The following is a 12,429-nucleotide window of genomic DNA, read 5'->3' as shown; positions in this document are numbered from 1 at the left end:
CAGAAGTATGGTATCTCACTGTACCGTTGGCATATGTGCAGTTTGACCATGAGATTCTCATTTTAAAAAACACATTACTTGGGGCGCCTGGGTGGCGCAGTCGGTTAAGCGTCCGACTTCAGCCAGGTCACGATCTCGCGGTCCGTGAGTTCGAGCCCCGCGTCGGGCTCTGGGCTGATGGCTCAGAGCCTGGAGCCTGTTTCCGATTCTGTGTCTCCCTCTCTCTCTGCCCCTCCCCCATTCATGCTCTGTCTCTCTCTGTCCCAAAAATAAAAATAAAAACGTTGAAAAAAAAATTAAAAACAAAACAAAACAAAACACATTACTCATCAAGAGTTTTGAAAGACATAGCATAAACATTTAATGAGGTGTGTGTGAGGCATCTAGAATATTTCAATGTAGGTTTAGGTGGAATTAGGGTATGGATTCATTAATCAGTAAGAATTAGGAAGACTAATCCTTTCCTGCTACACTTTAAGTTCATACTTAAGTCATTTAAATAGATGAGTGTTTTGTTTTTGAGTATTTATTTTTAAAAGTAACCAGAGAAGCAATTCCACAGCCTTTCTTTAGTAAGTGTTAAATTGTCCATAGAGTTGATATGTTTTCTGGTGCCTGGTGTTGTTTCTTTTTGTACACCAGATCCCTTGTGGACCTGAAACCTTGCCTTAAGCCTGCTTAAGAACTCTAACCTCTTGGTCATCTGCCTCTCCTTGCTGTATCTACCCTATTCCTCTCCTGGACTTGGGACCTGTTCTTGTCCACAGGCAGATGGTTGGGGCTCTATTTCATCCGAGGCAGAACTTGCAGAGCCAGGATACTGTGATACTGCCTCTGGGATTTGAACTTACTGGATTGACGCCTTGGATACTGAGGACAGGCTAGCTGAGAGCTGGGCTCTTTGGCTATTACGATTTGGGCCCATTTTGAGGGTCAGCTTTTCATTTGCATCAGGCTCTAGAACACCCTAGACTTCATCCAGTCATTATTTAGATCCCTTTCCTGACTATACCTGTTGGATTCTTTGCCTTCTTAGTTGACTCATGTAATGGGTGATTTATATCCCCCATTTTCAGTGGTAGCTATTTTTAAGTATTTGATAGTCTACCCATGTCTTCTCTCAGTTTTGAACTTTCATTTGACCAAGTAGCTGTTGTATTTTCCCATGGCACATTTGTTTATGGTCTGTCTTTCCTTCTAGATTATGTGTACCCCGAGTGTTGAAACTGAATCTGTGCTCTTCCTGGTGGTGTTCTCAGCACTCAGTACAGTGCCTGGCAAATAGCAGGTGATAAATAAATATTGATTAATATAAAATTCATCCTAGCAGTAAGTTTGTTATCAATATGGGAAATCAGTGTCCGTATAGAAATTTAGAATTCATACAAGTTTAGACATTTCATTACCATCATTAGTACTACAGAGTCTGTATATTTTAAATTATAAGCATATCCATATAAAAAATAGCTTGGCAGGGCATTTATTTAAGAAGAAAAGGTGTATAATTTTTGCTATGCATTTTAAGGTATTGCATGTTTCAATTTTTCTTGAGTTTGATTAATATATATGTAATATTTTTTACACATTGAAGTTTTATGGCACTATAAAGAAGTGAGTTTAATGGTCCTCTTTTTGTTCATTAGTAATTGTATACTAAAGAGTAAATTCTCATTAAAAGGCCCTTAAATGCCTGCTCATAAAAAGAGAGACCTGTTTGATTTTGTTCTCTGTACAGTCGTGGTTATTGTTTTGAGGCAGGTCACCAAACTCTTTAGTAGTGTAAACCTTTAAGTTGGTTTCAGAACAGTAGTCAGTCATGTATTGAATACCCAAATTACCATGTCTTCAGACAGTAATGCAAACACTCTCTATTAAAAAGGTAATGACCATAACTTTTTTTGTAGAATTTCTCGTGCTAATTTTTTAAAGAGGACTTTTGAACTAAATTTCCTGTGAAGGCCAACATCTCATACTTTCAATGATAGTGGAGTATATGTGTATGTGTAGAGAGGCGGGGGGGGGGGGATGGTATTTTTGGTAGTGGTATTTTTAAGTGGACAGTTTACTAATTATGGTGAGGTAACATTTTACAACTCTAAAAGGAAAACTTCAATTATCTGAATGAAATTAGGTACATGAATTAATTCAGATAAATGGGGGAATCCTTAGTGTAAATGATGCATGTCCAGAGACATGACCTCAATCTTGTTTTTTTGTTTTTTTGTTTTTTTTTTTTTTCTATATATGTCAGCTGCTTTTACATTACTAGATTGTGATTTTTTTTGGTGATAGGAGGAGGTAAAGTTTGCTGTGTAGTTTTTTGTTTTTTTCCTTTGCTACAAAGGGAATCCAGAATGTGGTATTCTATGAGAAGTTTAATTGCTCATCTCTTGCCTGTGCTGCCCTGCCCTTTTAGGTGGTATACCATAGCCTTCCATTTTGTCACCTTCCTGTCAAATGTCAAATGTGTTTGTCGAATACACATACAGTTTGTTTGAGAATACAGTTTGTTTGAAATTAAAGCCACACCCCTCTATCCAATCACAAGATATTTATCCTTCCCAAAAGCTGAGTTACAAGAAGTTAAGATGAATTGAGCTGGGTAAACCTTAATTCCTTCCCTGTCCCCCGTAAGGTTTAATATGAAGCAGTATCTTATGATGTAGGACCTTAAAATAGAAACAAACACTGGGGCATAACCCCTGGCTTTTATGGATCCTTATTTGAAATGAAAATTTTGCTGATTGATTAGAGTTTAGGAATGCTTTAGGAAACTGATTTCTGCTGTTGTTTATTAAGTGTGCAGCACTCTTGGGCTCCTGGCATCTGAAAGCTATTGTTTAAAGAGTGGACAGCCTCTGTAGCTGTGATGACATTTTTCTCTAGGCATTCTTTTGTTTTGGTTTTGAACAGAGATAGGGTTATCTCAGCTATGGAGATGTGTGTAGAAATTTTACTTCTCTTTTCAACATTACCTGTTGACATTTTACCTAAAGCACCTGCGGACATTTTTTATTTTCATTCTTTATTTTCAGCATGTAGCTGCTTCCTTTTTGCCTCTAGGTCTTTGAGATACAAGATGATTCATATCTTGATTACCTTGGGTAAAGTGGATATGATATCAGCAAGTTCTGTATCCAGACCTTGTGAATAATTCCTAGGTCATTGCCTGAGACCTTCTTAAATATATGCAGGCAGTGTGATTGAAGAGCTTAGGCTTCAGGGTCAGTCGAAACTGATTTTGACCCTGTACCATTTATGAACAGCATATCTTTGGGGAAAGTTAGCTACTTTTCTGGGTTTCAGTTTCCTCAGAATAATCTTAACCTGTATTGATTTATTGTCATATACAGATAAGTGTTTAATGGTGTGAGTTAGTTCATCATCTACCTAGATCATTTTAAAAGGAAGTCGGTTTTGTTCTATTTGAAGACAGAGATAATCAAATTAGTAAAAATCTTTTCAAATAGAGGTCTTGCTCATTTGAATTTAAAACTATGTAAGATTCTTGCAACAGTCGATTAATTTATATACTCAGGGTACACTCATATGTGACATAGAGAGGTAGAATATGTAGCATACTTTTGAATTAAGACAGACTTGGATTTGTCTATAGGTGATCTAGCACTTGGGTAACCTTTGGGAAGGGAACTTTACTTTCTTGACTCAGTTTTCATCTGTAAAATGGGTAATAAAAGTGTAAAGAATAATAAAGGGTGAAAAAGGATAATATGTTGTTGTAAAGACTTCAGAGAGGAAGTATGCAAAATACTTAGTAATGCCTGAATCCATAAATACTGATAGTTGTTATTGTGACCTCAGACAAATGACTTCCCCTCTCTCTACTTCAGGTTTCCTCATCTGTAGCATGAGTATATCAGAGAACTAGTAGAATTATTATGAGGATTTAATGAGATAATACATGTAAGCGCTCATTTCATGTTAATTGGTGTTACATTGTTTGGTTTCCAAATGAGTAGGACCAATTTTGAATTAAAATGAAAGAATTTGTACAGATATTTAATATAATTCTTATGTTGCGGGATATTTATTATCAGTTTGGGGATGGCAACTTATCATTTATAGCTTTCATTGTTTCCTTAAGACAACAGTTCTCAGACTGTGATATGTAGACCCATGGGGGTTGCCGAGAGCCTTTCAGGGGGTCTGTGAGGTTAAAACTTTTTTCATAGTAATACTGACTTCTTGCTGTTCCCATTGCTTTGACATTTGCCTCACTGATACTAAAACGATGGTGGGTAAAACTGTGGGCATCTTAGTAGATATTAAATGGCAGTGGCATCAAACTGTACTAGTAATCATTGTATTCTTTATTACCATGCTTTCCCAGTAAAAAAACAAAACAGAAAAGCCAGTTTCACTGAATAATGTCCTTGATGAAGCAGTAAAAAAAATTTTTTTATTAAATCTTCATCCCTGAGTACACTTTGTTTTAATACTCTTTTTGTGATGAGATAGGAAATATGCAAAAAACATCGCTGCTGCGTATGCAGAGTACATTGGTTGGCTCAAGGAAAAACCCTTCTATGATTTTTTTGAGTTTCAAGCTGAATTAGTCATATTTTTCATGAAACATCACTTTTACTTGTAATAATGACTACCAAACTATGATTATTTAGATTTAGATATTTGGCAGTCATTTTCTTGAAAATGAACAAAGTAAGCCTGTCACTTGGGGGAAAACAACTGGTAATACTTGTTGCCAATGATAAAATTTGAGCTTTCAAGTGAAAATTAAAATTTTGGAGAACTTGTATCACCTGCTGTGCCCTTGTCAGCTTCCCAGTACTTAAAGACTTTTCTGATGAGATGGGTAATGATATTAATGAATCTGCGTTTTTGCTGTGGTATTAATTAGTTAATTATGTCAAGATTTGGAATAAAAACAAATGCAAGGAGCTGATATTTTCAAAGTGATCAACGTTACAAAATTATTGGTAAAAAACCCTTATAAAAAGCAAGTAACAGGGATGTCTGGGTGGCTCGGTTAAGTGTCAGACTCTTGATCTCTACTCAGGTCATGATGTCACTATTGGTGAGTTTCATCCCTGCATCGGGCTCTGTTGACAGGTGTAGTCTGCTTGGGATTGTCTGTCTCCGTTTCTCTCTGCCTCTCTCTCTCTCTCTCTCTCTTTCTCTTTCTCAAAAATAAATAAAACATTAAAATATAAAAGCAAGTGACAGAATACAAAGAGTTTATGTGATAATAGGATCCATGTTATAGATAACCTTCAAACTCCAGCTTGTCAAGTTTTGGTGTAGTATCAAAGAACAACATTCATAATTATTTGAAAAGGCAATTCATATTAACGTTAATTCCTTTTTTATTGAAATCAAAACAACATATCACAACAGATTGAACATAGAAGAAGATAGGAGAATTCATCTTCTATTAAATTAGAAAGAAATTTCCTTTTTTTTTTAAAGGAAAGTAATTTTTCATAAAGTATGTTGTCATATTACATATGCCATTGAAATTTTAAAATGAATTAATACTTAAACTTTTCTCATTTAATTTCTAATATAGTAAATATTGACAATTCTAACTCACATTAACAAAAAGTCGAGAATTCTCAATTTTTGAGAACACAAAGGAGTTCTGATACTAAAAAGTTTGAACTGTTCCCTAAAGGGAAGGAGACTAGATTCATCAAAAGATTAAAGTTCTGAAGTTTTAATCTTTTGAGTGTTTCTTTGGAATATGGACTATATGCCTCTACTTTATTTTTCTGGATTTGAGGGTATGTTGCTGGACTTCTGGGTCATTCCCCAAGTGGGCAGAGGGTTCCTATATGTGTTATTGAAGATTTTCCTTTTATTTAACGTTGGTGCTACCTATATGCTATTCAGAATTGAGATAAGGTTAATGGTCATTTCAGTCAGCCTATTCATTTTTGATACAAACTGTTTTGTTTGTGTTAGAGCTATTCATGCAGGTTTCAGAATTGTTCAGCATGGCAGTCTATTTCAAAGTTGTAGTGAAATTCACTGCTAAAAATAAACTGCCATTTTCTCTGAAGTCTTTACATGAGGCTAATCTGTTCTGCTATAAAGTCTTCCTGACATTTCATAGCTGTTTTCTAGTATAGTCAGTCTACAACTTATTTGTGATTATTTGCAGCAATATAATATAAATTACAGATGGGTTCTATGCCATTAATAGTATGGGCAAAGCTTCATTGTGGACTATTGGCATGTTTCTTTGGGGAATTATATTCTCACTGGTAGAAGTCTAGCCAAATACATTTCTCCATTTTAGTCGGTCAGTGGCAGGAACCCCCCGCCCATTTTTCCCTTACGGTAGAAATGAGATTGTTAAAGCTTTGGTAGAAGGAAGAGAGACATTCTGAGGCAGTGCTCAAGAAACACAGATACTTTGAGCTCCCCAAGTGAGTAAAGGGTAATTGTTAACACGCTCAGGTGAAGCAGGTGTAGAAACTTGGGGCTAATTGGCAATGATGAAAGGAAAAAGAAGGGATGTTCTGAATGCTGCTTGGGAATGAGATATTCCCTTTTTAGGGCAGTTGCTAAAAAATAGGAGATGCCTTAACATGGGTAGTTCTAGGTTGGGAAATCCATTTATATAGAATTTTTTTTTGTTGTTGTGCTCTTATATTTGGTTATTGTATGAACTGAGCTCAAGAAACAATGACAAGCCGGTTGGGAAGGTTGAACTCATGGATTTATAGGCCAGAGGTGTGAATGTAAAAGGAAATGAAGTCCAGGGGCATTTATGAACAGGAGGAGTAGTGGAAGCCAGGAAAATGTTGCAGTATACAGATTGTCCACAGGGGCCCTGAATAAATTCATGTTACAGAGTGGTTGTTAGAGCAGGGGTAAAACTGGCTATCAGCCAGCAGAAATCTGTGATTGACTGCTGTGACTCACAGCCTACTGTCCTAGGATCTCTGGCAGGAAATAGAGAATTTTAAGACTGGTATGCAGTGCAGGAAGCCTGTTATGGAGAATGGTTGACATAACGCAGAAATCCAGAACTAGGAGAACTTAGAGATATGGGAGAGGCCAGTGTTGGAGAGGAATTTCATTTGAAGCTGAGCTCCTTGTCTTCTTCTTGTCCAAGGGCAATGTTGACCCCTTGGATTGAGGCTAGTCTGAGCCAAAGTGGAAAGAAAAGTAACTATAGCTGTCTGCACTGGAGTGACAGGCTTGCCCAGAAATATTTGTTAAACAAATTGATGAAGGTATGGCAAGGGAACAGCTGGGTCATTGAACACAGGTTCTTCATGCAACAGATACCAGGTGTCCTATTTCCTACCTACTCGATATCCTCAGGTCAGGGGTTGGCAGACTTTTTCTTTAAAGCACCAGAGAGTAGATGTATTCATCTTTATGGGTCGTGTAGTCTGTGTTGCGCCTACTTAAGTTTGCCATTGTAGCATGGAAGCAGCCATAGAGAAGTACATAAATGAATGAGTAGCTATGCTTCCACTAAAATGGAAGGAGACTGAAGTTTGTATTTCATATAATTTCACATGTCACAAAACACTAATCTTTTTTAAAAAACTTTTTTCAACCATTTAAAAATATAAAATCTGTTCTCAGGTCATGGCTGTATGAGCATAGGCAGTGGGCTAAATTTTGGCCCATGGGCTCTAGTTTGCCGACCCTGGTTGTAGTCAAAGAAATCACTATCAGTTATGATGCTGAAAGCTTAGCGTTACTGAAGTAGATATTCTCTAGGACAATGCTGTTGGTGACACTGTCTTGTTTTATAGGTGACACTGATGATAAAAATCCGTTCAAGAATTTAGATGTGACATCTGCAGCAGGTTCAGATCTCTCAGCTATAAGACAAACTGGATACTTCGTAAAGATTTTCATCTGTTATGCACAGAGCCAAAATCCATTACTGAAATTGTCTGGGTGAGCAGCCTGCTGGGTCCAGTGATGACGCACTAGTAGACAAAGAAGTTGAAAAAGAAGGATGGCATATTCTTTGGATGACTGGCAGAGTGTGTCGCCAGTATGGCATCAAGCCCTACTATGATTCCAAGGACTTCATGACTAAATAAAAATTGTTTTTTTTTTTTTTTTTGGTGGAGGTAGTCGGAGTAAATTTAATTCTTACTTGGGGAGTGTGTAATGTATTATCATTTCATAATGATACATGGTAATTGCTTTGGTAAACTGTGAAGATTCTGTCCATTTACGGAACTTACGTAGTTATCACCTTTTAGTATTGGGTTCTTTTACTTCAAGGGAAATAGAGTAAAGAAAAACATCTACTTAAGCTAAAAAAATTAACCTAAGAAGGTTAATTTAAAGACTGTCATTATTATAAGAAAGTTTTTGCTTTGGGGCATTCTTGAAATTTTGCTCTCCCCCAGCATGCAGAAAATATGTTTCTGTTTGCAAAAAGCTATTGTACCCAGAACTTTCTAAGAAAACATGCTTTTGCATAGGCTTTTGAACTCCTTAGGGGTAGAAAATCACAGTCTATAATATTAGGGGCATAGAACAGTTGAATTAAAAAATTAATATCTTTAGACCTATTAACTAAATTCATTTAAAATGATTAGTGAACAGATGTGGATTGGAAATAACCCTGTGTTTTCTAGAACCATTAAATCACAAGAAGACTGGAACATCAAAGTATTCTCTGAAACAAATCAGTATTTTATTTTGTTAGAGACCCTGCTTTTGGCATGTATCTGTTTATTCCAGTAGTAGAGGATTTGAAAGCAGTGCTACCAAATGAAGTGGGTGGATTCTTAATGTTGAATCCCATTTTTTTTTTCAGTGAATCTTCAACATTTTTTTAATTTTAGCATTCAACAAAAACTCTGGCATCCCAGAATATAAAACATAGATTCATGCAGCTCATCTACAAACAGAAAAAGATTCCCTCATGACTTACCTTGAAAGCTGTTCAGGGCATATACTATTCAGGGCATATACTGTTTTATTCAAGGCATATACTCTTGAATTTGTCAGTGTGCCACGGCTACTACTGCATGTTTTTGGTCAGAGTGCAGTGCAACCAACAGCCGTCCTGCTAGGAAGAAGATCTGTAGTTGCTGAATAGTCAAAGTTACACACATCTAATTTACAAGTCAGATTAGAGATCAGAATCCTATGATAGCTTTATGTGGAATTGATTTCATTTCATGGTTTTTAAAGGTGTATTTTCATCGAAGCAATGCCTATAACTGAAAGGTGTGTTGTAGCATTTGAATGCTTTAAACTTTTGAATCTGGAATGAAAAGGATGTTCTTATAGATGTTCAGATCCTGGAACTCAGGGATTTTGAAGTAAAATGCTCTTGTCATTCATTTATTGTGCCATAATTAAACTGCCCTGTGTTATTGTCATTAATATTTGGAAAAGTTGGCCATTTTCAAATATGAGGCACTTTAGGAAAGACTGTTGTATGTGTGTGTTTGTGTTTAAAGCAGCAAACTACTTTTACCTTATAAATAAGAGACATGTAATAAAAATTATGTGGGTTTAACATTGATAACACATTTGAGTCAGGAATTCATTGTGGTCTTCTGAAAACCTATGAGAGGGAGGGGACAATAACCAGAGCATTTTGTATATTGCAATTTTTTTTTTCTAAAGCAAACTTTTATCAAAATATACAGAAGAGTGGATACATGTAGCTTGATAGGTTTCAGTTACTCTTAATTCACCTGTTCTTATTGAAATTGAGAAGACCTCTCATAAAAGTATAAAAAAGTGGTTCATTGCAAAAAGGATAGTGGTATTGCTTGGAATTTGAGAATGTAGTGGCAAGAAAACATCTGTGTTAATCTTTTATATGGTTTTTGAGATAATAATTCATTTGAATATAATCAGGAGAAGAAGAAAATCCAGGTGTTTAAAACTAGTTTCGCATCAGTGGTCAGAAGGATATTTATTTTATCCTCCCCCACATCCCATACTCATGTGATAAGTTCTTATGAATTGATTTCTGAGATGACAAAACATTAGAAATTGCAGGGTTTTGAGAATTCATCAATTACATCTTTTTGTCCACTGTTTTATGTAGAACCTGTTTGTTTATGATATTTATAGGGTATGAGGAAGGCAATGATTCTGGCTTTTGTGGATTTCAAAAAAGACTTTGAAGAAAAAGATTAATGCAAAGTTAGGATGTAATAGGCATACATTATTGTGTTAATTACTGTCTTAATTTTAGTAAAGCAGTGACTGTTTAGGTGCATCCTTCCCCTACTGCCTTGCCCCCTAACTTCATAATCCCCTGGCTAAAGCTGCTTTTTGTTAAGGCAAGTGACATAATTCTATGAATGGAGAAAATGAGGCTATTCTAGACATTGGGAAATTAGTGGAATGTAAAGGGAGAAAGAGATTGTAAATGTGATACGTAACAAGATCATAGACTAGCACTCTATTTTTGGATTGACGGGTGGTATCCATGCAATAGAGTGGTTTATTATGTACTATTTATTTAAAGCTTCCTGTTTAGTAGGTATCGACTAAGATACTTTGCAAAAGTTTTAATTCATTCTGCAACCTTGAAAGCAAGTGCAATTATCCTAATTTCCTGATGAAAAACCTAAGGGGTATACACAAGGTCTTAGAAGTAAAGATCCAGAGTCCCACATTGCGTCTCATTTTATAGAGGCCTTTTCTCTCCAGTCGTTGTCTGATAAATGAAGAAATAAAGTAATCTGAAAGGCCAGCATACAGTATGGGAAGATTTTAGGATTAGTGTCTTTTAACATAAATACCTTCATGTTGGTGTTGCAGAAGGATGTTGGAGCCTCCTTGGAAAGTAGGGAGATAGTACATTTGCAAGTACTGTATCTGGACTCTAGAACTTCTCCAACTAATGGGTTACTAGTTAATATAGTACTGTATAGCTGTGTTTTCAGATGTAAGTGATGCCATGATACAAAATCTATAAATGAAAGGTCGGTGATAATGAGCTGCCACAGTAACATATGTCATAAGCTACATTAGATCAACTTCAAATAGAATGTATACAAAAATGCTTGAAAGAGGGTTGGTTTAAAAAGTCTGATACAGTCTAGGGTGACTACCAGTTTGGGGTGTGGGAGTAACCGTGGAAAAACAGTGTCACAAAGCCCATTAAAATGAGAACTATAGATATCTACAGCCTTTACAAGTAGACCTATACTGCCTATAACAAAACATCATCTTGGAAGGACACATTCAGTCACTTGGTTAGGAACAGTGCCTTAGCAGTATTTTTTTTTTTTTTTTGAATGTTTAATTTTGAGAGAGAGGCAGAGAGAGAGGGAGATAGAGAATCTGGAGCAGGCTCGAGGCTCTGAGCTGTCAGCACAGAGCCCTATGTGGGGCTCGAACTTGAAATGGCAAGATCATGACCTGAGCCAAAGTCAGATGCTTAACAGCTGAGCCACCCAGGTGCCCCTTAGCAGCACTGTTTTTAAGTGTAAAAGACAACTGTGTGAAAGGGCTTTCAAGTCAAAATATCCAACTATGTTTTTTCAGGTATAGAGTAAATGATAAGGAATCTTTGACTTTGTCATTCATTGGTCCTTTAGGAGGAGTGAAGTGAGCAAACAACAAAAAAACAAAAAACACAGCCAAGGTGGCAGCATGGTCAAGTGGCTTAAATATGAGTACTTTGGCACCTTGGTGAAGGATGTGGTATTGAAGACAGGAAAAAAATGTTGAAATTATTGAACTCAAGATGCTAGAATGCAAAATAATTATTTTAATTACTTGAAAATACAGGGGAAAAAAGCAAACAAATCCCACAAAGGGTAAGATTTAAGGAGAGACAGTCAAGAGTGAAGTGGTTGTATGATATTCCCAGACAGAGTTTTTACTCAAAAAAGGAGAAAAATTGATGAGAGAAATCAGGAAAAGGGATTTCGAAATAGGTGTTACAGAAATAGGGAAGTACGCTCCTCCAAGATTGCTAGGAGGCAGAGAAAACATTGGATAAGTAGGAGAAGAGTGATCGTAAACACGACGTTGAATTCATACTTTATAGTAGTCAAAAGTGACCACCTGTTTTAGGTCATGATCTCCCAATAAAAGACCTGCTGATTGGTCTCATTCATTCTGTGAATGCTTATGGATTTTTCTGTGGGCTAAAATTATCCATGTAGCCTTGTGACAGTGGGTAAACATGGATTTGGATTTGGGTTTTAGAGTCTGATTTAGGCTGTAAGTTTGTTAAGATTATTACCAATATATTTTCAGCTTTTACTAAGAGATTATATTTTACATTAGCTGGCTATCCTTGACATTGTTCAGAAGTAAGATACCAGATGTGATTTAAATCAACTTTATTGAATGTAATTTGTATACAAAAATACAGTCATTTTAAAATGTATAATTAATGAACTTTGACAGTGTATCTACCCATGTAACTACTCCCTTCCCCCCATTCAAGACACAGAACATTTTAACATCCTCCAAAACTTC

The 12,429-nt window shown here is 36.2% G+C and overlaps 1 protein-coding gene across 1 annotated transcript in view; it reads left to right on the top strand.

The window, feature by feature from the left end:
* Nucleotides 1-595: 595 nt before the first annotated feature.
* Nucleotides 596-12,429, top strand: part of QTMAN (queuosine-tRNA mannosyltransferase) — a 389,119-nt gene continuing 377,285 nt past the window's right edge. Inside the window, exon 1 of the mRNA XM_040474979.1 lies at nt 596-1,288. The gene's annotated coding sequence lies outside the window, so the exon portion shown is untranslated. The remainder of the gene's footprint in view (nt 1,289-12,429) is intronic.

This window comes from Herpailurus yagouaroundi, unplaced genomic scaffold (assembly GCF_014898765.1).
Source record: "Herpailurus yagouaroundi ecotype Mexico unplaced genomic scaffold, PumYag 140, whole genome shotgun sequence".
Lineage (NCBI taxonomy): Eukaryota > Metazoa > Chordata > Mammalia > Carnivora > Felidae > Herpailurus > Herpailurus yagouaroundi.
The sequence above is the reverse complement of the archived record's forward strand: the minus strand, read 5'-3'. Positions and strand labels throughout refer to the sequence as shown.